The 23868-nt window shown below is 44.1% G+C and overlaps 1 protein-coding gene across 1 annotated transcript in view; it reads left to right on the top strand.

Annotated features, from left to right (window-relative positions):
* The first annotated feature begins 2411 nt into the window (after nt 1-2411).
* LOC119396932 (suppressor of lurcher protein 1) overlaps nt 2412-23868 on the top strand; it is a 113373-nt gene continuing 91916 nt past the window's right edge. The window contains exon 1 of the mRNA XM_037664317.2: nt 2412-2484. The gene's annotated coding sequence lies outside the window, so the exon portion shown is untranslated. The remainder of the gene's footprint in view (nt 2485-23868) is intronic.

Below are 23868 nucleotides of genomic sequence, written 5' to 3'. Positions count from 1 at the left end.
CTGCAGATGGTTTTTTTTCTGGTCATCCTGCAAAACTACAGAAGCTTAGCCTATTAATATTACACTAGATGCAAAACCAAGTTGTAAGGATGGCTGACTGGGCGTGTTGGTTACATATAGTGAAGTGCAAGGCGCGACGACGATACGTGTGTGTGTACTACTCACCCTCTGTCCGTTGTCGTCGTCGCCCACAAGTCTTCTCCTTAATTTCTGCGTTCCGAGACACCTGGGAGGTACTAAAGATATGTTTGCCATTTTATTTAAACTATGCGACACAACACCGTAAAACGTCGCAGAGAGAGCAACATTGGCCTTGAACAATTCATCTACTGGCAGCCTTTCGTACTTTTTGATGAAATTATGACTTGGTAGAAAGGTGAAAACAGCGTTCCAGTTTCTAGCGTATATTTGCTTTGCTCATGAGTTGCGAGGTCTCCGGTATAACCCCCCCCCCCCCCAGTCTCGTTTCTTTTGTGTTTACCGCTACGCACGATATTTTTTTTTATTTCCTAACACATGACTGTATCCGTTGTTACTGTTTTACTTTTTAGTTTCTAATATGCATCTTGCTCTTTATTTCCTTTATCTCTTTGAATTAGATGCCTAACGTGAGATAGCTGGTGTATATCGAAGTCTGAAATATGGTCATTGTTTCGATAGCCTCTTTTCTGAAGAGCAAATTTCTTGCTTGCGCTATCTATCTATCTATCTATCTATCTATCTATCTATCTATCTATCTATCTATCTATCTATCTATCTATCTATCTATCTATCTATCTATCTATCTATCTATCTATCTATCTATCTATCTATCTATCTATCTATCTATCTATCTATCTATCTATCTATCTATCTATCTATCTATCTATCTATCTATCTATCTATCTATCTATCTATCTATCTATCTATCTATCTATCTATCTATCTATCTATCTATCTATCTATCTATCTATCTATCTATCTAACGGTCTGTCGCGAATATTGCGTTGGCAAAGTAGTACTCGGCCGTTTAGCCTTACTGTACAGATGTCTCTCGCGTTTGCTCAAGCAAGCGGTATAAGCCACCACAAGCTCACATAGAAAAACTGCAGCTAGAATTCTGTGGAATTATTGTGAATGAAAGCATTCTGTGAGGGCACTGATGGAAACGCTGCTATCGGGCGAACAATTTCGCGAATGAGTTCACGCCTCCTCGGCGAGTCCGCGTCAGCAGAGCTCCCTGTGCCTGAAGGGGCAGGAGTTTGGGACTCGGTTACGTGCGAGTCTCGCTTGATTTTCAAACAAGGAGCGCTGTCATTTTCGTGCAATCTTTGTATTGCCATGTGACACCTTAAGATATAAAAGACAGAAAATTATTTACGGGTTTCGTAACTAAGGTTTATTTTATCATTAATAAGTACTCATTTTATCCTCATCAATATTAAACATCATAGCCTTCTTGGTTTAGCTTAAGATTGTAACCTTATTGTGCGGAATTTGTAAGCAAGTAATGGTTCTGCGGGTATTTTTTTTTCTATTTTTAAAGGTGTGTTGAAAAACTTGAGAAACCTTGAAGGATCTTGCGTAAGACTACAGAGATCTTTCTTTATAATGTTTCGCATAAATGACGCGCGTAACATCCGTTGCTTCGTTTATTAAGCTTTTCTCGGTGAGCTCTTTAATGCGTTTTTTTTTTTGTTCTTTTTTCTCCCTTCTTTACGCGGAAGTTAGTGGAGCACGCTTTGCTTTGTAAAGTACCTACAGTGTCTTGTAAACGTTAAGGACCCCCCACTATTTGTGGAGTCACGAACCGACTAGCCCCGGCAACCACACTCCTCGCGTCGTCGTTACCGAGTCCGAAGCGAGCGAGCGCGCCGCCCCTGGCGAAGCGAAGGCGAAGCTCGCAGGACCCCGACCCGCCGGTTCCTCTCCCGGCGGCTCAGACCGCGTCGGGCGCTCGGTGTGTTGCGTTGGTGTTATGCTGCGCGCGATGAAGCGTCCTCAGCCTGAGAAACATTGCACTGCTTGAAGCCCGAGTGGCTGCTCGCGAAGGTAGGAAACACCGACGCACGGCCTATCTGGTCCTTCCCTTAACTCTCGCTTGCTCTTCGGCTTCTGTCGACCACGACAAGCTGCGATCGGACGCCGTTGTGGGGATTTCGGGCTTTGCCTCTTCCACCCGGTGCGCGGATTAATCTTATCTCAATGTGATCCTGGATTTAGCGTAACATTGTGTGCTAGCGACCGTGGTCTCTGTCGCGCTGTTGCGAACTTGCCTAACAACCGATTATTACGGTGACGCCGCTTCACTCAATCTTTTCAACGGCGCACATCATTCATTGCTTGAAAGAACCAATGCTGCCAGACATATCTGCCGATTGAGCTTTATGTGTTTATTGTGACCAGTATGCCGCCTACTATGCGCCTATGAAGTATGCGCCTACTTCATGTGGCCGGGATTACGGTTTTCGGAACCGACTACGGTGGATTATTCGTACAATTGCTGTAAGTCATACGATTCATTCCTACTTCCTCATTCTCTAGAGATACCCTGTCCATGTTTTTATAATGATTTTCTATGTCTATCACTCCAAAATTAGTATTTATGCAACTGAAAATCTACATTACATCCAATGACAATGCATCACGCTGCATAGCGCGCGCTAAGGCTTATAGTAAAACGAGTGGTCCGGTGAGTTATGCCGAGCCAGTTTTTTTCACTATTTATCGGGTGTGTATTTTTCTTTTCATTTCTTTTTTACTGCGAGCTGTTTTTATTTTTCTATTGCCGAGTCAGATACGTATAACTTATTTCTTTCTGAATTAAGATGTTTCAGTTTCAATTAGCCAGCTCTGCGGTGCGCGTAGCAAGCCTTCCTTCACTTGTGTTATCAAAATCAATTACCTATGAAAAGCTAACATACCATTTAGCGGTTGTGAGTCCATCTACATTCCTAGTGTATGTCAGCAACGTTACCTTGGCCCAAATTCAAAGCATATGGTCTCACATTGCCTTGATGAAATTCAGCGTAAAGGAAAAATCATCGAGAAACTGTGACGCCGCGTGGAGCATGAATACATAAAAACTTTGCTATTCTAACTGGGAACAATATCGATGAAGTTAAATTCGGTCGGCTAAGTGCATTCTTTGGATTTAGTCACAAATGTACTTATACTCAAGCTTCGGCATTCTTGAGTTGAACAGCGCCCATTTGCAATCACTGTAATCGCGAAAGGTTAGCAATGATCTCGTCTATCGGGCTACCTATCACAAGTGAAATCTGTCGGCGATCTTGCCTTTTCGTGCAGAAAGCCGCCACGATGGTATAGTGGCTATGATGCTCGAGCACTGACATTAAGGTCGGGGGATCAAATCCCGGCCGCGGCAACCGCATGGCGATGGAGGTGAAATGCTACAGGCCCGTGTACTTAGATAAAGGCGCACATTAAAGAACTGCAGATCGCCAAAATTTTCGGAGCCTTCGACTACGGTGTCCCTCGTTATCCTATCGTGGTTTTTGGACGCAACACCCCGATAGTTATTATATGTGTAGAAATGACCAAAGCATATGCATGGGAAATTGTTTTTTAATGAAATAGAAAATAAATGAAGGAGTTGTCACAATTGCTTAGTGGCGGCTATCCCTTTTCACATCGTTCTTAGGATAAAAAAGAAACAAAAATTATATATATATATATATATATATATATATATATATATATATATATATATATATATATATATATATATATATATATATATATATATATACATATATATATTGTTAAATTTGCTTTTTTAACCGCATTCAGTTTCTTGTTCATGATTTATTAAAACGCCGAGAAAAAATATTTCTCGCAATAAAATAACCAAAAACAATCCTCAATGACAGCGCTGACTGAATTTATTTCAGTAATATATTGTCTTATATCGCGCATCAAGAAAATAAAGTTGGTGGCCAGTCGCTTAAGCAATTGGTCTGGATACAAATGATTTGTATAGCGAAGCGGCCGGCCGGCTATTAATAATTTACTGCGTTCCTTCTCTGACGTCTTTCCCATTTGGATATTCATTACGAAGCCTTCCTTCACTGAGGCTTTTTAAGATTTTTTTTTTGTTCATTCAACCGTCTTTCAATTTTCGTAGTAATACAATGCACGTCGAGAATAATAAATCATCGCGAGCGCTTTCAAAACGCACGCATAAAAGATGGGTACACAAGCAACAACCTCGCTGTATGACAGGGTAGTGGGATGGAAACGTATTAGCGTTATATTAAGAAATTATCCACCATGAATTTTAATGCACCAAGACGCGTCATCTGCTGGATTTTGAAAGCAGTGGTCAAATAAAATATATGCGAAGGAAGACAAAAGAAAGTAAAAAAAGGCATAATTATTATACAATTTCATTTTTCCGAAGAATGTAATACTCGGTGTTTCTTACAGTACTATAAGGACTAGAAACCCAAGACCTTCTTGCGAACTATAAAAAAATAAGTTTTCTTGTCTTTGCACCCGGGCTTCTTTAGTGAACCTCATCTTCGCAAATTTAGATATTATGACAATAGATGAGAAAGCGAGATACATATTCTTTCGTCATACTTTTCTAGTTGTTAACCGATAAAAAAACTTTTGGTTGAAGCATTGACACTTTTTCTTTTTACTGTTCAACTCCTACTCTTTTAATGTACTACATACTATTTCTTAACAGGATTAAAAAACTGAACTAGATAATACTTATCGCCAATCTCGATGTGCACGGCTCTTTAATCTTTTCATCTTCCTTTCCTGTCGTGCGTCTGTACGCTCCTGCCCTTCCATCGTTGCAACGCCGTCCACTGTGGGCGTCTGAAGACGTCAGAAGCGGCGGACCAACCGCTGCGCACGACGAATCGCACATTTAGTATTCGTTTCGCGCCTTCCCTGTGCGAGCACTCGTCTTTCATAATGCATGTGCTCGAAGAACGTAGTAGTACGCTTAGGAGAAAAAGAAAGTGCAGCAGCCATAGATACATGGGCTTCGCTCTTTTCTCTCTTTCTCTCAGCGCACCGCCGCCGCCGCCGCACATCATGTTCGTGTTGCGTCGTTGCCCAGCACTGGGAGCACTCATTCTGGCGTTCACGCCCCCGAGAGCGTTTCGCGCGAGTGCTTCTGAGCGCGCCTCGTAACAAGATTGAAGGCAGCCTCGGTCTGTCCTGGTCGGGCACTTAAAGTGCTTCTCGTCATTGCTGTCGCTCTCCACTGGCTGCCTTTAACGCCTGGATAGAACGCGCTTTTATACGCTGATGGATGCGACTTTGCCTGTGTCGAGAGGATCGTGTCTTCTTTTGATTCTTTAAAAACCGTTGTTTAAATACCGTTTTATTTATTTCATCTCCTTAGCTCCTTGCCGGTAAATATTGTCATTCTCGCACCGTACGCACGCTTGGCCGTTGTCGATGTTGTAAATTTACTTATGTTCGCACCGTGAACTGATTATGACTCCCAAGCACTGCAATATGTGGAAATGGCCTCGCATAACTGGCTTCTTTATTCACGTACTTGTTTGCACAGAGCAGCTTTCCATACACAACTCCAACGTGGGCTTTTACAGGAAGGAAGGAAACAGAAAAAGGAGAAGGCAGGGAGGTTAACCAGAAACACTTCCGGTTGGCTACCCTACACTGGGGGGTCGGGGAAGGGGAATAGAAAGACGAGAAATAGAAGGGAGGAAAGAGAAAAATAAAAGAGAGAGAGAGAGAAGAGATGCAGTCCATTCACTACAGCGTGCGGGATTGCACCACAAGTCAGAGGCGTTCGCATAAGCCCGTCGTTCTCAAAAAACACAAGAGTGCTTTCACTGCCTTGTGGGCCGCCGAGAGATGTGGACGGTGCTGTAGTAGCACCTGCACGGAAATTGGCCTATCATCCAGTCGCCGCAGTGCGTTGGACAGTACTTGTCGTTCCGAGGAAAAACGAGGGCAGTGGCACAGCAGGTGTTCGATGTCTTCTTCGGCTTTTACAGGAATTCGCAACGAAGTAGTGAGCAGGCTGCTTGCATTTTCTTTTTATCGCAGAACTGTTTTTATAGTCCGCCCGCGCGTTAGGAAAGAGTTCCGACAGCAAAATTCGGCACGCTTTCACTAAATAAAATGTAATGTTGTTCTTTATTTGTGGACTTGCGGTTCATTTCTTTCGTTCATTCATTCTCGCATGCTTGCTTGCTGTTTGTCTTGCTAGCCTAGCTTATTGGATGGGCAATCGAAAATTCCTAGCCGGAGCTTCTTGACTGCCTTTCAGTAGCGAGCCTTACCACGAGCGCCTGACTACGCAGATGGGAACGGTACAGGAAGCGTATGCGTTGCCAGCACAGCAGTTATCGGTATGCACTACAAGGTAAAAAAAAACAAGTTCTAGTTTGGTTTACCTTTCCCCTTTTTTCCTCCTCTCTTTCTCTCTGTTGATCTCACTTTGCAAGGTAGGAGCAAAAAAACTTTTTCTTGTGCACATTAAAATCCAGGCGTCTAATTTGCTAAATAGACCGGCGTATCTTACCGATTGGCTTCCAATCACAAACAGCCAAGGCATACACGCAATAAGCAAATATTTTGGGTTCCAACGCACTGGAAAAGGGTCAACATGACGTCGATCTACACCGTAAAACGTACGCTGATTATTGCAGCCATCTGCAGTTCAAATATTCTCCGCATTGATTTGTCAATTTAGCTCGTTGGGGTGTTTGTTACGTAGGCAAATGGCTAACATTCACGCCTAAATTACAGAAGGTTATCGCGCGCAGGGTCCTTTAGGCTTGTCTTACGTGCTTAAAATTAACCGTTTTTATAGTCATTATACACATTCCAAATGAGTTTATCATTTCACACATCGCGGTTAGTCGCACGATATTTTCTTAACCACTTCACTAAAGCTGTGGTTTACTTAGATTTCAACGCATGCGACCCAAACAGCTTAATTTCTAAGCACCAGCTCCTATGTCCACTTTCCGAAGCTTGTATTGCATTGCGTTGCTTTTACGCCGAGAACAGACTTCAGAAATAGCGTGTACATATAAGATGTTTACCAGATGGAGTTGATATCGTTATCACCACTGATTTGCACCGGGCAAAGGATGGTGTGCAAGCGAAAAAAGTCACGTGGAATGCATGCTTAACGTTGCCAAATTACCATGGGTGTCAACAAGGCCAATAAATTGTAAAGAAACAGCGAGGTTTGCGAAGAAACACTATACTGCCACTAAAATAGGAGCATAAATGAACGGTAATGTTTCTACAATTTCACTCAAAGAAAGAGGGAGCTAATATCTTTGTCAACTTAGAAAATACGATTTAATCTATCAGCTACAACAACAAAATCAACGAGTTCTCCGATGTCCGGAAGCCTCCTCCCTCCTCATTAACCCGACTCCTTACCACGGAAAGTTTGGCGTTTTTTTCTTACCATGGTTTTTGTCTGCACGCAAGCCGACGTGTAAGAAAGAGCAAGGAGAGACGGCACCGATAAACAAGAAAATGACAAAGGCAGACATACCAAAGTAGCAATCTTGTCCGTCGCGCCAAACAGCCAGTCGCTGTCTCGATTGTGTGGCGCACTTTGCGAATGCCCGAAGACTAAAAAAAAAATAAATAAAATAAAATAAGAAAATGACCGCGACGTACGGCAGCGGGTTTCTGGAGGAGACAAAGTGTCGTGACCACTATGGGATTCTGGCGGCGCATGGTTGTCGCTGCCGCATCCACAACAGACAGACGGGGCCTGGGTGGCCGTGCTAGAAGAGCAAGCGCCTCTCACAAAGTAGGAATTGAGTTATTGAGCAGCTCCAATGGCCGCCGGGAGTTAATCTAATCGAGTGAGACCGAGCCGGACCATTAGCGGCGGTCGCTCACTCGGCTGCCACCTCTTCTTAAGCCTGCGCCCTTGTTTCTGCGTTTGTGTCCGGCGAGCTACACAGAAGAAAAAAAAAAATGGAAACACGCAGCTCCTCGGCAAAGTGACAGCCCACCTCTAACTTTATTCCTATCGTGCTCGAACAGCGCGCATGACAACGAGCGGTGGATGCAATGTACGCTAGAAGTCAGCGTTGTTCTTGGTTTGACGGTGGTTTCGTCTTTCATCCCTGCGCCTCTGCGTGGGTTGTGTTTCCTTCGTCCACTCCTAGCTGTAGATCTGCGGCGGCCAGCGGGGTACGGAAGCCGCCTGCATCTCTGCATTCTTCCATGGACTGGACTCACTTCTCTCTGCCACTCGCAAAACGGCCGTGTGTGATCGTGCGAACTGGCCGCGTATTGCAGCCCTCGCCGCCATCGCTCTGCCGAGCCGGGTTCATCGATTCTCGTAGGAGATACGGCAATCGTGGTGGGAGAAGCAAAGCAGAAAGGCAAGACCTTCGGAACGCGGTAAACGCCGTGTACCGACCCGGGGCTCGTGTTGGCCCGAAGAAGAATGGTCCCGAGCGCCAGACGTGCGCCTCGCTGGACGAGTGAGCTATCCTCGTTGCGCCGGCGTCGGCTGCTCTGCCTCTCTTCCACTCCCGCCAACGCAGAGCAGCCGAGGCGCCGTTACTTGAGAAATCCCGCCCACAAGGTTCCCGCCGAAACATTCGTCTTGCGGCTGGGAAAACCTCTTGCCGCGATTCTTGGGCGTCACGTCTCGCCAGGCTAGAAACAGAGTGGCAGGGCCCACACCACCCGTTCTTTCGCGTGCTCCCGTTATTCGCATATTTATCCTTTTTCTTCCACGCGAAGCATCTAACGCGCAAACGTGTGAGTACTCTGACAATTTGGGAAGGTTTCTTCAAGGGCTTGTTCCTTTTCTGGAAAGACTTTGATCGAGATACCGGACCTCATATGAGAGTAGTGTTTCGAGAGAGAGAGAAAACTTTTATTTGTGCAGGCCTCAAGGATAATCCTCGTTGGATGGAGCCCTTAGTTCAGGGCCCTATTGGCTCACGCCACACCACGTGCCCGCTGGATCAGCCGACACTGCTCCCGCGGCTCTGAGCTGGTCAGCGCAGTTTTGAGATTGTCCCTTGTGTGCTTCACGATGCGAGATATGAGGGGGGTGGGAAATTATGTTCTATTTCCAGCGCCGACTGGAAAACCACCGTTTTTTAAACTAATTTGAGGAGGAGTATTCCGAGCTGTCGCACAGTGGTTTATGAGTACTCATCTCAAAAGGTGGCCTCTTTGGTAAAGTGGTCGAGCATCCGCCGCTGCTGTGGAATGCAGAGAATGGCGGCCGCCGTGTACCTGTTGGTGAAATAGGAACAAGCGCGCTTCGCGCCAGGTGCTCTGTATACAAAGTTTCTAGTAAATTGGGAGGACACCCACCCCGAGGTCTGGCTGTGTAGAACCGCCAGACCTGGAAATTACGTAGCGCTCTTTTCTTTTTCTTTGTATTACAAAAAGAAGGTGTGTGTAACATGCCTTTTTACCTATTCTACCTATTACGAAAAAATTCTATCTATTATGCAATGGTAACTTAAATAAAACTACCTTCTATTGTAACAATGGGTATATACGCTGACTGCGGACGATTTGGTCTTATATCGTAATATGTGCAATGAACTGAACGCAGTATTTCACTCCTGTTTGATTAGTGACGAGTATTTAGTTATTAGACTGCTTTTAATGCTGGACGCCGTAGCAAATTCTTGATGTTATGACATCATTGTTGTATAACGTTTTTTTAATATTTTCTTCCTTTCTTGTGTTATTTCTACTTGGCTAATAACTTCGGGAATCCCGGCTGTCATGTAGTGTACCTTCCGATTAATCGGCGTCTACATAATTACAAATGCTCTGACACGCATATATAAACAAGTCATCCTAATATTTCTCAAGAACTCACGAGTGCTTGCATTCGAATATTTTAACGCAATAGCGTTAAAGAGCTCGTTTCGCAGAAATTCCGCTGTCGGTGTCGGCGTCGTTGGTTGTGAGCGAAAAGCCATCGTTGTCTGTGAGCAAAAATTCGAGATAGATGCAAATAAATAATTAATAAAAATGTTTGGCCTCGTGAGAATCGAACCCAGGACTTCTGCGTAGCAAGCAGGTGTTCTACCACAGAGGCACGCCCGTGCTTGAAACTGCTTCGTAAAACAATTTCGAAGCTTGCACCAAGTCGCGCAAGGCTTGAAACATCGAAGCCGGACGATTCCGAAGTCTAATGTGGTTGCTTCTAGGTCGTTGCTATGCTTTAGCTATAGGTGATGCTAGGTTGTTCCTTGGTTGCTTGTAGGTTGTTTCTAGGTTGCTTCTCAACGCAGAGAGGTTCAACTTAAACCACAGACAGTCACAGACACGACACGGATGTACAAACTCCGTAGACAGAAACTCGCGCTGAAACCGAGCGTTCGCACCGCCCATAGATCTACGTGCGCGTCGTCGTTCGCGTAGGGCTTCCATCGTTTCGGCGTCTTCCCTCAGCCGTTTTTGCCTCTCCGGTTCCCTAGTATTCTCTCCTTGTAAGTACAGCTCAAGCACTTCGTACAGATGCTTCAGCGAAGCTGAAACGTGCGGCCACGGTGTTTGTCACTAGGTTAATCCCGACGCTTTATTAAAGCTTTTCTCAATTACTAGTTACGTCTGTCTAGAAATCTCAATTGGCCTTTGTCGCGCGTCTGTTGCCTTTTTTATTTTTAGTGGACTAGCGGTGAGTAGTGAGACCAGCCCAATTTCTCTGGCACATACCCGTTCATAATGATGATAGATTTTGTACACATTGGTACACACCTTTTACGGCCGGCTTTAACACCTTCGCTTTTAAAAAAAGCTGTAAGAATGACATGTAGTCGGTGGAGTCTGATTAACGCATGTAATATTGCGTGGCAGAATCGTACAATCGCACCAAGCGTCAAAACAAGTGAATTTCGCAACGAGTGGGTGGTTTATAGCTGCCCACCTATTAACACAGCTGCGCCTCACGGATGAGCAGAGGGTACTTCGCAAATTTGCAAAAGGAAGATTTGTGGCGTATTGGCGGGCACTTAGAAACTGTACATCCAGTATACATTCTAGGATAGTTTGAAACGGCCAATGTTGCGCGTACAGACGTTCCTTTCCTTGCGGCGTTGTTGAAGGCGATGCGCACGGGGCCCGATTACGCTATCGCGTTCTACTCTTGAAGGCGAAGCTCAAGAGCCATCCAAGGTTTTACAACATATAGGCGTATGGTAATAGCAGTTGAACAGGAGAAAAGATCAAAGTTTCAATTCATTTATTTATTTATTTACACTCAAGGTCAAGCGCATTACAAGGAGGAATAGGCAAAAATACAAACAGAAAGATAAGAATATCAGAAACAAGTTTATGTTGTTGTTTTTTTCGATGTAACGCTCGCGCACATTTTTTAATTTCTCCAAAAGCACAACTTCGACACCGAGAAGGCCTGCCAAGTTCCATATTCAATTTAGCTTTGCTTCTCTTCATTTTTTTACCTTGCTTTGTTCTGGCGTGCGGCTACATCAACTTTTTATTCAAGTATTTTCCTTGTTTGCAATCACTGCAAAACATTTGTTCCTTACAAACACGCTTATACTTCTACAAGCAATAAATTCATAGTACAGGGCTCTTGCATCACGTCGCCTCTCGCCATTGTAAAAACTTCGGAGAACGCGCGTTTTCGGGTCATTAATCAGACGCCGTAATTTTTTTAAGAGTCCTCCGCAGTTTAAAATGCATTAATCGCAGGCACCAACTACCTCGCTTCCGCCTTTGCGCACACTTTATGGGCGGCGAACATAAATTCGCTATTAAAAAAAAATAACCACCGGGCCAACCTTCGCAACAAAGCCTTGCAGCCCTGTTCTACGAGCGATCAATTCTTCCGAATCAGATTCCGCATTAAAATTCCATAATTCGCCGGTAAATGGTACACCTTTTCTTTTTAGATCAATTTTTCTGCGCTTCAAACTTTCTCGAGCTGCAGGAAAGCAACTTCTCTTTAATGAAATCGCGCACAATGGGAGCTGAAGAGCACTTTTAGGATCCTGTATTGTTCAGCGAAAATTTTTCGTTATTACAAAAGTGAATGCGTATATTGATATGCATGCGTCTTGCTCTTTATACAATCAGGCACCCAGCCATCGGCGTTTGCTTGCATGTTCCTAGAGACGGGCCTCTGTACGGGTTATTTTGACAGTTGCATTGCGTTTCACAATTCGTGTATTATAGTGACCGCTTGATTAAAAGCGTCATTCTTACTGCCCACGAGATGTCACTGACGCATTGTCTGTGTGGACAATTCTAGCTTTTGTGATGATCGCATTATACACTACCTTCTCCGTTCAGCCCAGCTCGCCTACTGCCGCTGGCGACGTGGAGGGAAGGGGTGACGTCGCTAGAATGCCATATACAAAATAACCATCCTATATATATATATATATATATATATATATATATATATATATATATATATATATATATATATATATATATATATATATATATATATATATATATATATATATATATAACAGCAGCAGTTATAGTCGGCGGCATTAATGTTGACATCGCGGAACCAGACAGGAAGCACTGGTTGCTGCTGTTTGTCAGACAATGATGACAATCTACCAACCAACCAAGCGGTACAGATCGTGTTTACATTTGGTCTTGGCCACGAATGTAGCGAAGGTGGTCGCTAAAATCGTCACTGTGTACCAGAGCGATCACAAAGCGATCGTCACTATATTGCTCGAATGCAACAAAACATTTCCTACTTCCCCCAGCAGTTGTAATGGCTCTTTTCAACAGCTTCGCTCGACATCCACTTTCGTTAGGGCGGGATGGCGAGTCAGTTATTTATTGATACACTTACATGCGATTAGTCTTGTTAGATGCGTAATTTAATACTTGTAAAAAGAATCACCTGAATTTTTAGAGTGACACACTGACGCGCGCCTTGCAGGACCCAAATAAAGTTTTTCAACCAACCAACCAACCAACCAACGACGAAGACAGGCGCAGAAAAGAACCTTGAAGCAGGATATGCGCAACACCACGTGAGATTAGATATTACTAGATAATTAAAAAATAAAAACAACGTTATCATGTTTGAAAATCATTCTAGCACGTTTTGTCACGGTCATTCTAAGTTTTCAAAGATTTATGTGAATGGTAAGCAACACATTCATTTCATTTCTGAGCTTAAAAGACGTTCACAACAATAACTGTAATACAAAGTTCGTTTATTGAAACAACAACGAAACTGATTAATTAGTAACATCTCTAAGCCATGAAGATTAACGTCATGAACATATAGGCTCGTAAGCCACAAGCTACGCCCCCTCAAAGCGTAGCACAGCAGGTGTTCGATTATTGCCCAACGTAACCTAACTTAACCTACTCCCTTTCTGTAAGTTTTGTGCCTTTAAGTAACTAGTAACAACTCCGAGGTCTGAATGTAAAAATAAAATAAGCATAATAAATATAAAATTTGTATTGAAATAAAAATAAACATTGGACGTAACAGATTAGTTACGGTAATCTTTCCATCCCTTCATAATGTACAGCAATAGAAGTTCTGATGTCATGTTGGACAAAAGCAAATTTATTTATTTTGCTTAATATATTTAAGTTTGTATTGTTTCAAAGAAAATGAAAGATCAAATTTATTTGCAGAGAGGAAGATACGTGTGTGTGAGCTGAATGTTATTCTGGCAAATGATTCAATGATCTCACAATTCAACGAAATGGGTTCTTGTTTACGATGCATTGCCAAAACGAAATCACATCCATGCTTTCTTTCCTTCCTTTTCCTATTTCGCATTTCACTTTCTACTTTGCAAGCCTTCCTTCGTAAAATATAGACTCACGTTGAAACCTTCGCTGTGGCAGTTGCCAGCGAAATATATCTGTTCCTTTTCTTGCCGTCAATTGCCAATTTTATAAAGCAATAATCATAATATTATTTAAAAACGTCAGCTCTAGACGCTAGTGCATACCACCGAACACAAGGTGTGGGTCTCTTCCACGCAGAGTGAGAAGATTCAGCCGTTAGCTGAATAGAATTTGCGATTAACTTGCACACGATGAGATGGCATCTCTTGATGGTGCTCTCTAACGATCGATCATAAGTTCTTGGGGACTCGATCACTGATTTAGCGCCGTTGATTTTAACCCCAAGAGCATAATAATAATCGTGTGGGGTTTAAGCGCCAAAACCGCGATATAGTACTTAATCATTGTATATGATTATGAGAGACGCCGTAGTGGAAGGCTCGGTAGATTTCGACCACCTTGGCTTCTTTAACATGCACCGAAATCTATGTACAAGGGCCTCTAGCGTTTTGCCTCCATCAAAACGCTGCCGCCACGGACGGGATTTGATCCCGCGACCTTTGCGTCAACAGTCCAGCACCATAACCACAAGGCCACCGTGGCTGGTAACCCAAACAGTACAAGCACGTCCTTTCTACAGATTTCTGGCAGGGCGTACCGCTCTGCAACATCTCTCTATTAGTGTGCAGTCTATTGAACGCAGTAGGTAATGAATGACTGCATTAAAAATTGTCGCGCATAAGAGATTGCGTCACAATCTGCGTGGCTCCGCAACCTTTAATGGACCCGTACTGTAGATCTGTTTCGTTGAAGATACTTCATTGCACGTGATGCATCGTGCGGCCTTTGTGTATCTGCAACCGGTCGGTCGGTCGGGCGTTTTCGTAAAGTGAGAACTCTCTTCAAACCGTGCCTTGAATACTTTTAGGCCGAATTGAAAAGGAATCGCAGTTGTTTGGTCTCACGGGAAACCACAATTGGCGTCTTTTGTACTGCATGCTAGTCCTTTGTCCCGTATAATTATGGCCGGTACTGCGACAATACTGTTACATGTTTATTCACAATGCTTCCTGAATAAGGACGCAAGAAACACCCTGCCGGGTTTACGCACACGATTTGTCACATCATGCGCACGTTCGTTAACTTCCAGGTAAACTAATGTGGTTGTACGCCAACTGAAACAACACTGCGTGCGCGAGATAAAGTGATGTGCACATAATATACAATGTCAAACATTACTTTTAATGCACGATGTCTTTGGTGTGGATGTTATTCAGAAGCTCTAGCAACCAATGCTGAACTAACCAGACTTTGTAAGTTGTGTCACTTTCGGCAGCAAGATTTGTAGCTTCTAAAGTACTTAGCCCCAGTTGTAAGCGATGGCTTTAAACGAGAGATCTCAAAGTGACATTGTTCAGCTCCACTCGTTCTGCAAAAAACACGTTGCAACAACTTACATTATATTAGCTGAACAATCCTGTATTATGAGAGTCGTCCAGCGAGCTGTCTAGGCAAAGGGGTCAAATGCTCGTGGTGCCATCATGCAGATCGTTATAGGTCTAAAAATTGTATACAATCATTTATGTCAATCCTTGGTCAACCGATGGAAGTGTTGCCAATGTTTACGCGCTTGTTTTCTTTCTCTCCGCAAAGAATGAAGTTGGAGGATGTTTTGTGGACTTTGTTTACAGTTACATGAATGAACGCTAGGAAAAGCTGCTTTGGAGTCCCCTTTTTCAGCGCACGACGGAACTCCTGAAAGACTAAGCACACCACGCCTATGGTGTGTTTGCCTTAAAGTAAACACGCCCTCTTCTTCAATAAACGTTGAGAGATAAGCCGCTTGGAAAACAAAAGGGGGCGCTGAGCGCTCGAGTTTATTCTCTCTGCTGCAACCGTCTACTTGTTTCTTAGTTGGTTTCCCTCAGTAAGCTTCGTTTTTTATCACGCGTAGTCTTCTACGAAATGCCTCGGACCTGCGACGTGGCCGGAATTTTCACCGGTCATGCTAACAGTTCAGCTTGGTATTAAAATTTGTGACTTGCACTAAGGCGGTAGCGGAGGTTAGAAAGCTTGCTGGAAAAGAGCGAGATTTTATTAACTGAACTTACACTTTATTTTGTTTTGTTGCTCGTATAGCTCTGTTGGATGATGACCGCTTCGCAACTACAGCATTGTGGCTTTGATTTATAGAAATAAAGGAACATTTTTATCTACAACGCATAGTTCGTTGTATAAGCAAATTCGTCCTTTTGCAATATTTGTTTCAAGTGGTGTGTCTATTTCTATTTAAAAAAACATGACTGATACCACCGTCATAGGAATCAGTATAACCCGAAAGTGAAACGCGTCTTCAAAGAGGTAGCTGAGTGTTTATTGTGCATTTATATATGAGAGCTTGTACAGTGTCTATTGGTGTTTGCAGCTATAGCACCGTCGAACACATGAAAGGGGCACAAAACAAACCCGCAAGTATACTCAGGACGAGCGCGAACTAACAACTGTCACAGTTATTACTTGTTTGTGTTTGAGCAGCGTGCTGCTTTCGCGAACGCAGCTGCTGCAGCGAGCCAGGTGACCTTCGTGCGCTCTGTAACTTCAACGCAATTTTTGCGGTGAACGCACAAGACATACAAACCACGAGGTAAGCGCACGTGCGACCACGCCTTGTAGGGCAAAGTACTGGTGGTACAGATAGGCGGCGCGCGCGCATCGCAACGAGTGGGGCGACGACCTTTAAAGCGCGCCCTTCGCGCCGTCTCGCTGGTGATAACAAGAACACGCTGAAGGGCCACCGGGCTGTGAGTACTGCTAGCGGCAACTGGTGTATATAAATACCTCGCAGTTAGTGTGCTGCAGAACGTGCGCTCTGTGGCCAAGTCGTTTCTCGCCACGCGCTGTGGAGCGAGGAGCCGTGGGTTCGATTCCCAGCAACGGAACTTTTTCTTCTAGTTTTTTTATCATCTGTTTGTGTACATTTTACAACGTCGTATCCGTGACGGAAATACGTCAGTGAAGTCTTGGTGGAACCCGGTGTTAAAAGCTTCTCTTCGCTTGTTCAAGGCGGTTTCACCTTGTTATGGCTCGTTTAGTTAAGGAGATGTAGCCGGCATCGTCCGGATAATATGGTGACACTCTTCGGCACACAGGTTATAAAAATAGGAGTACACTTCTGCAGTAACATTCGTGCTTAAGAGTTCTGCAGTAAACAAAAAAACAGTGAATGAAGTCCCGGCTACGCGTCAGCATACTGAAAAATTATCATAAAACAATATTTGAACTCATTGCGAAGCAACGTCACCGTACGCTGAGGAGAGCAAGGCTGAGTATATATATATATATATATATATATATATATATATATATATATATATATATATATATATATATATATATATATATATATATATATATATATATATATATATATATATATACTTCAACATTGTTCATTGTTAGCCCTAAGAAAGGATGGAAGTATAATTGGAAGTATAATTTCTTAAGTTTAGAGGAAGAAAGTTGCCTGTATTTTTTGTTCGTTTGCACCTTACGCAAATGCCGAACATAAAAATGAGTGAGGACGCGCTACTACATCCACTTAGTGCTCTTTAGTCTGTGTGCGTTCGGTACCTGAATTCTGAAGAATTAAGCTGGTGCTGTATGATTCTCTGCCGGTACTGTATGATTACGATGAGTTCACTCGACCGCAAACGTGCTTGCATGCATGCTGGCGCCCGCATATCAGAGCAGCAGCTCAGCGCATGCGTCGTCGTATAAGCGTTTAGTCTTCTCTTCACAGGACATTGAGATCAGGGAACCACAAGTATAGGGCACGCGTATGCCTTAGCTTTATCTCCACATTGGGCCATGCACTGACACAGAAGTCATCATCTTAGAATTGATGGCTGCGGGTGCCGCCTGCATATTGGGAGTGTGTTGTATCCCTCAGTAAACGCACGCAGAACGAGCACGCACACGTGATGGTCGGGAGAGCATGGTAGTATGAACACAGGTCAATACGACGAAAAATAAAAAGTAAGCAAAAGGCACGGGCACCATAGGCGTTCTTTTGCGTGTCTTGAGGGTTGCGGTATTTTTCCGATATGCAAAGTCAGTAGTCTCCGTTGGCCTGCCTGCCTTCTTTAGTGAGTGAGTGAGTGAGTGAGTGAGTGAGTGAGTGAGTGAGTGAGTGAGTGAGTGAGTGAGTGAGTGAGTGAGTGAGTGAGTGAGTGAGTGAGTGAGTGAGTGAGTGAGTGAGTGAGTGAGTGAGTGAGTGAGTGAGTGAGTGAGTGAGTGAGTGAGTGAGTGAGTGAGTGAGTGAGTGAGTGAGTGAGTGAGTGAGTGAGTGAGTGAGTGAGTGAGTGAGTGAGTGAGTGAGTGAGTGAGTGAGTGAGTGAGTGAGTGAGTGAGTGAGTGAGTGAGTGAGTGAGTGAGTGAGTGAGTGAGTGAGTGAGTGAGTGAGTGAGTGAGTGAGTGAGTGAGTGAGTGAGGTGCCTTTATGCTGCGTGTTTCATCTCAATTCTTGTCTTCTCTGTCCCTCTTCCTTTGACTCCTTTGTTATGCTATCCACGTGGGCAGAAGTCCACCAGACTAGTTAAACACCCTCTGGTATTTTTTTCTCATCTATCTACGTGTATGTATGTATGTATGTATGTATGTATGTATGTATGTATGTATGTATGTATGTATGTATGTATGTATGTATGTATGTATGCATGTATGTATGTATGGAAAAACAGCTGCACAAACTGTAAAGTTTGCTTTGTTGCACAATAATAATATGTGCGGCAAAGCACGCTTTACAGACTTTGAGAAAAACTGCTCGTCGAAGTTTATCCCCCCCCCCCCCCCATTGATTTTCGCTAACACACGAATACATTAACATTTTTCAGAAAACAGGCCACCAAGCTTGAAAGGCATGGAGAATATGGGCTCGTGAGGGGAACATCTTCCTACTCAAATTCCCGCATCAGCCTTCTACGTTTTTTACTTCAAAACGATGCGCCCTTAGTGTTCATAAAATAACATGTGATACAGACCATTCGGCACAGGCACACGTAGGCGAATCCAGGAAATGCGACGCGTGCTTATACGGACGTTCGCAATTTCTGCCGCGCACTTGGAAAAGTTCCTTCCTGCTTTCGGGGAATAAAGAACCAGAGCAACATTATTCACCCGTATCACCCTTATTCACCCTTATTCCTTCCCCATACAACGTTCCGCAGTTTTTTCTTGCTGAATTTCATCTCTATTTATTTGTTGGTAGAGCGTCACTCAAGAGGCGGGGAAGCCCTATGCGAATAAATAACGGCCAAACGAAACTATATACATATATAGGTGCATAGAAAAGTACATGGCCATATTCAAGAGTACAAGTGTTTTGTTTGAGCCGAGAATCATGCGCTTTTCGTTTTTGTCTAAGTTTCGTAAACCTATTTGACGTTGTAAGTCATCGAACTTATGCGACACACAAGAAATCGAAATCTGCGCCACCACGTCGAACATACAGACATTCTTTTCTAACTCGGTGTATCGTCGTTCACTAGTCCTACACGTGAAAATCTCAGCCGGAAAAAGAAAGAAAGAAAATATAAATAGTCGCAAGATGCCAACGGAAACTTCTCAAGCACGCGCGGTGGTCAGCTCGAATATAGCGGTCCATAAATCCTCAATCACACCATTTCCCTATTACGACGACGACCAGCGACCGCGACAGCGTCAGGCGATTAAGGGCCTCGAGCTTCGGGTATTACGGCGAGCGTGCGGCAAACTGTCGCTTCGACGGAGCGGATCCCGTTTCCTGGATCGGCCTGCTGTAGTCGTCGCGGTGCCTAAACTGCCTGGAGCCACGCACTGCGGCCGATGCCTCGCGGACAGCGTCGGGAGCTTTCCGCTAAACCGTAGGCATCAGTTTCTCGCGGAGAGCCGCTGCTCCGCGAATAACCGAGAAGGTGCGGGTAATTCCGCGGTTCGCTGCGGCTGCGCCCATCGCGTGGGGTATAATTTAATGTCGGATCACGGCACGTTCTATACGCTGTCGGCTGGCATAAAGTGACGCCAGCTGAAAACATCCAAATCATCTCAGAAAGGCTGCACTCAATCGTGTTATTCTTGCCCGACGATCTTCTTCGAAAACGAAATGGCATATCGAATAGCAAATATTAAGTATGAAATAAAAAAAAACTGCTAGGCCAGCTTTATACTGCAAGCCGATCACTGTCGAGTATGCCATCCGTTTGCCTTCACTCGATATACATTATTCTTATTTCCTTACATCTGTAAAAGAAGACGAAAAAGCACTAAAGGTTGCGGAAACGGGCTGACAAAAATCCCCGGCTCTTTCATAATTGACATCATTTAACAAACATGCCTGTTGACGGTATCAAACGCAAACAAGGTCTACAGGGTAAAGCATATGCCATATTACTCTAGTAGCAGAACACTTGCAACATAACCGGATGTCCTAACAATTCAAGAAATAAAGCAAAACAATCTAATATCTTGATTGCGTATTTTTCGAGAATGAGAGATTCACTACATCGTGCAAAATTTAAAAATGACTAATATTGTGGGTACATTTGTCCAAGTACTATTTGTAGCATACATGGCAGCTTTCAAGGGCGACAATACGTCGTCAGACCGCAAATACTTTACAACAGCATGTGCATGGTAAGCAAACGTCCTTCTTTGCACTAGTTTTTCTTATCCTACCCGTGTGGACTATTCACCGATTTTAATGCATATTCTTCACGTTTGCACAGAACATTCGACGCTTCTTCAGAAAGACGTGGAGTATACGAATGTGCCTGAACAATTTTTATTCGTACGAATATGACTATATCTGGTTGATAATATATTGAGGGCTGACATATTTATCTCAAATTGCTCGTGTTGAGAAATGTATAACATAACGGACTCTCTGTTTTTGTTGCGCAAGAAGTACAATTGACACCACATCTCTAACTCCAGCCTTTGCTGAGTCAGTACAAACACCCAACGATAGAAACAACGGAAGAGCAGTCTTTTCGTTCTTCATAATCAAAGCGTAACAAGTGTTAACCTACACTTGTTTGGTTCATTTGGCTAACATGCCTGAGACAAATTTAAGGCTTCCAAAGCGAGCCTAAATGTTTTTGAAAGGTTGTTTATCGGTTTATTTTACGAAACAGCTTGATTAGAATCTTCATACAAGCGTGTATCGCACACAGTGATTTGACACAGTGATTTGACATGCTAATTCCAGTTTTTTTCACGCTTCTCGCCGAAGTTTCGTCCATGATTTTCTTTGTTGCAACTAAACGGTGAAGCAGTTTTAGATCCCGCCAACTTTACAAAAACGCATTCATCTGGCAAATGCCGTCAACTACTGCGGTTGCTCCATATACATCTTGCACCTTAAGGCAGAGAGAGAGAGAAGAAAAATTTATTCATATCAGGGCTTGGAATGGTTAGGGTGGTTGGTGCCCCTCTTCCAGGGACGCACTGGCTACAGCGGCTCGCCGGGCCTGGTCAGGGGTCGCCAGTTGGCTTCCCATTTCCACTTCCGCGAGCCGCGCCTCCCACGACCAATTCAGGGAATCGTTGTTACACAGAGGCGAGATGGCAGCCTCCGGGCGTTGTGTGCACTGATATGTAATGTGATCCAATGTCGGTGTTGCTTCGCACCACGGACATTTGTTGCTGTATCTGTGAGGGTACATTCTGTGTAACCTGTGTAAATGTGGGAAAGTGTTTGTTAGGAGGCGACGCCAGTCCCGTGCTTGTCTCCTGTTTAGGTTAGGGTGAGGGCAGTTACGATTAAGCAAGACGAAGTCTGCACAGTTCTCATTCAGTACGGAGCGGTGTTCTTTTGAGTCTCTCCACGTTCACATAAAAAAGATTACGGTCACTGACTAAGTCAAAAAGGAAACAGTTTTGGCGTTTCGGAACCTGTGCAGATTCTTTGTTATCAATGCAGCGGACGTAGCGCCATTTTCCAATTCTGCACGCAGTATAGGACGTAATAACCGACCATAAATGGGGAGCATGTTTCCGTCTGTGCTCTTAACGGTATCCGGTGTCGTCTGTGTCAGCAGAGACTCGAGTAGCAGTCTCGTTCAGCTGCTGTGGTGGATTGGACCTATGGCCTGGGATTTATTTTTTGCGTTAGGTTCTTTGCACCACTGTATTTCGGTTTATTAAACCGAATAAGGTACGCGCGAATGCTTCACTCGCTTAACTCATAGTTACAAGAATCTTGCAACTAATAAGGCCGTTCCTTCTCGGATGTCTATCAGAATTACATGTCCTCTTGCTTCCTGGGATGATAAAAAAATGTCCTAAAGAGAAAGATCCGCACATGGGATAATCGTATTCGATGACGTGAGTACGAATACATTTCAGCATATAAGTTCGCTCCAGCAAGCGTGCGTTTATCCGTATTCAGTGCACTCAAGCAAGCAATAAGGCATTTAAAGATGAAAGGAAATAACGGCAAGAGAACCCTTTCTTACACGAAGAGACAAGTGCGAAAGAAAAACGTTAACTGCCGGCCATCCACTTCTGAAATCTCGGTTATTCAAGGCGGCACGGCTGTTTTTATCCCGAGAAATCTAAGTGTCTGCATGCTTGCCCGGGAGCACTCGTTTTCAGGAAGGCTTGCGAGCAAAAAAATGGAGAGGCTTGAAATGCGTTTCCTGTGTGTATATAAAGAAACCTGATGATAATTGGGGTGATTCAATGCATACCATGATGATATTGTGAAGGGTCTCAGCTCTTTCCTCGCCCCTTCTCACTTGTATATCTTGTTTTGCTGAAATGAACTTCTGTCCATTCTGTGCCGTATTAAAGAGGCGCGTTTAAAAATGTAAACGTCAGAAGGAAGAAGGGCAGCCTGGTAGCAGAAGATTGGGACGTGGATTTTTATACACAGTATAACATGAGTTTGGATAGATAAAATGATTGCTACATAAAGTTTGGTAGTCCTAATCTTACACCACAAAGGAAGTATTGCGTATCCAGGTCAAAAGAATAGAGCACACAACTATATTTATATAAGTCGTATCTTAATGCAGGAATTACATTCGAAAGCAGACGGATCCGCCTCGGTAGGTAAGCGGCTAAGGCGTTACGCCGCTGAGCTCGTGGACGCGGGTTTGATTCCTGTGTATGGATGCCGCATTTCGGTGAGAGGAGTGGGGGGCTCGAAATAACGAAATCGAGAGTCCTCTCTCAATGCGTGCCTGAAAATAATAATAATAATTATAATATCGTGGTTTCGTTACATAGAATCTGAAATATTCATTGTTATTTTCACTGCAGACCGGCAACTGGGTTCAGTTACTCTCAGACCGCATACATCAGACGGGAAGTATGCGTCTCATCTAATGCCTAGTGTACTGTCCAGTACATGCCCACTATACTGGGCATGTTTGTCGTCGTGCCTACTGATTCATAGGACACTGGACTGGCCTTCCGAAAACACTATCTAGCATACTCACATCTGGGTCGCCCGTGCACAAAACGACGTCGTCTAGAAATCACTCGGATGATGGCCGGTCTCTGTGTCGCAGTAACCTGTCACCGCTGTGCGGATGCTTTCTACTGCCTTTATCGCGCCACTTCGTTTCGAAGAGACGACCGAACAGGTACCGGACAATATACGGGTACAAGACGATGTTTTCGACAGTGGTTCGCTGGAGCGGCAGGGACCATTGGTGGCAGACCGCTGCCGTTACTTCCCTTATTTCCCGACACACCGGCTGTTTTTGATAGCTAGCGGACACGCTCCATTATTTGGTGTAGTACCCGGCGGCACTAAGAGGCGCCCAAATAATCGATAATGGTTGGCCGGGAATAGTATACGGGCTGTCCGCGAATCGGAGATCTTTTTCTCTCTTGCTCCTACGGTAACGCTAAGGTGTGGCGAAGGAAAAAGAGCAGAAAAAGAGGCCGTTCTCGAGTTGCAAGACCGTTGGGGCCATTTGCTTCCCTTTGAACCCACTGCTGCTACACGAGCAGCGTGTGTTGCTTACGGCGCGCTCGTTTGCTGCTAAGCCCGGTTGATAGCACGCTTGTTTGCACGTCCCCTCTTGTCTTTCACGAGAGGACTCCTCCCACAGGCGCATTTGT

Source organism: Rhipicephalus sanguineus, chromosome 6, assembly GCF_013339695.2.
Source record: "Rhipicephalus sanguineus isolate Rsan-2018 chromosome 6, BIME_Rsan_1.4, whole genome shotgun sequence".
In the NCBI taxonomy this organism is placed as follows: Eukaryota; Metazoa; Arthropoda; class Arachnida; order Ixodida; family Ixodidae; genus Rhipicephalus; species Rhipicephalus sanguineus.
This window is presented reverse-complemented; position numbering and strand designations above follow the sequence as displayed.